Source organism: Somniosus microcephalus, unplaced genomic scaffold (genome assembly GCF_052327205.1).
Source record: "Somniosus microcephalus isolate GS21.2 unplaced genomic scaffold, FLI_Smic_1.0 unresolved_chr8, whole genome shotgun sequence".
NCBI classification, from domain to species: Eukaryota; Metazoa; Chordata; class Chondrichthyes; order Squaliformes; family Somniosidae; genus Somniosus; species Somniosus microcephalus.
Genome location: NW_028225186.1, coordinates 1342680 through 1343676, shown reverse-complemented (window position 1 = coordinate 1343676; position 997 = coordinate 1342680). Strand labels below are relative to the sequence as shown.

Genomic DNA, 997 nt, shown 5'->3' with positions numbered 1-997 from the left:
GAGCAGTTTGCGTTTGTGAATGGAGCTGTCTGGGTCTCTGATAAGTGTTGTCTCTGTCTTTGAATTGATCTTTCTGGGTCTGTGAATGGACCTGTCTCAGACGCCTTGTCCATTAGGCCACGCGGTCACTAGCAGGAGTTTGCAGCTCAGGTGACATCTGTGGACAGAGAAATACAGGGTCAACCTTCCAGTTCCTTGAGCTCTCTGCAGAACTAAATATTTCAGCTCCAATCTTTTCAGCAAATAGCAAAATTAAGAAACTACCCACACCATCAAAAAGTAAATGGCCTGTACGGAGATCGAACCCGTGACCTTTGCGTTAATAGCACCACGCTCTAACCTACTGAGCTAACCGGCCTGACTTCGCTCCTTTTGCTGTTAAATTCAATTTATGTTGATTTTTGGTTTTTGTCAGTTGACTTTGAAGGCTGTAAAAGAAAGACTCGGATTTCTACAGCGCCTTTCACCTCAGGACGTCTCAAAGCACTTTACAGCCAATGAAGTTGTAGTCACTGTTGTAATGTAGGAAAAACAGCAGCACCCAATCTGTGCACAGCAAGCTCCCACAATGTGATAATCGAGGATAACCTGTTTTAGTGATGGTGATTTGCGGATAAATATTGGCTACAGGACAACGGGGTAAACCTCACCACACCATGCTCTTCTTGCAATAGTGCCATGGGATCTTGGGATCATGGGATGCTCCGATAGTTCAACAATCTGTCTATCTCAGCCTTGAACATAATCAATGATTCAGGCTCCACAGCTCTCTGGGGTAGATAATTCCAAAGATTCACAACCCTCTGAGAGAAGAAATTCCTCCTCATCTGCGTCTTAAATGGAGAAACCCTTATTCTGAAACTATGCCACCTGATTCTAGATTCCCCCATGAGGGAAAACACCCTCTCAGCATCTACCCTGTCAAGCCCCCTCAGAATCTTATATGTTTCTATAAGATCACCTCTCATTCTTCTAACCTCCAATGAGTATAGGCCCA

At 44.4% G+C, this 997-nt stretch overlaps 1 non-coding gene across 1 annotated transcript; it reads right to left on the bottom strand.

Moving 5' to 3' along the window:
* Positions 1-284: 284 nt before the first annotated feature.
* On the bottom strand, positions 285-358 carry trnan-auu (transfer RNA asparagine (anticodon AUU)). Its single transcript has one exon. It is a non-coding gene; the product is annotated as a tRNA-Asn (tRNA).
* Positions 359-997: the final 639 nt, after the last annotated feature.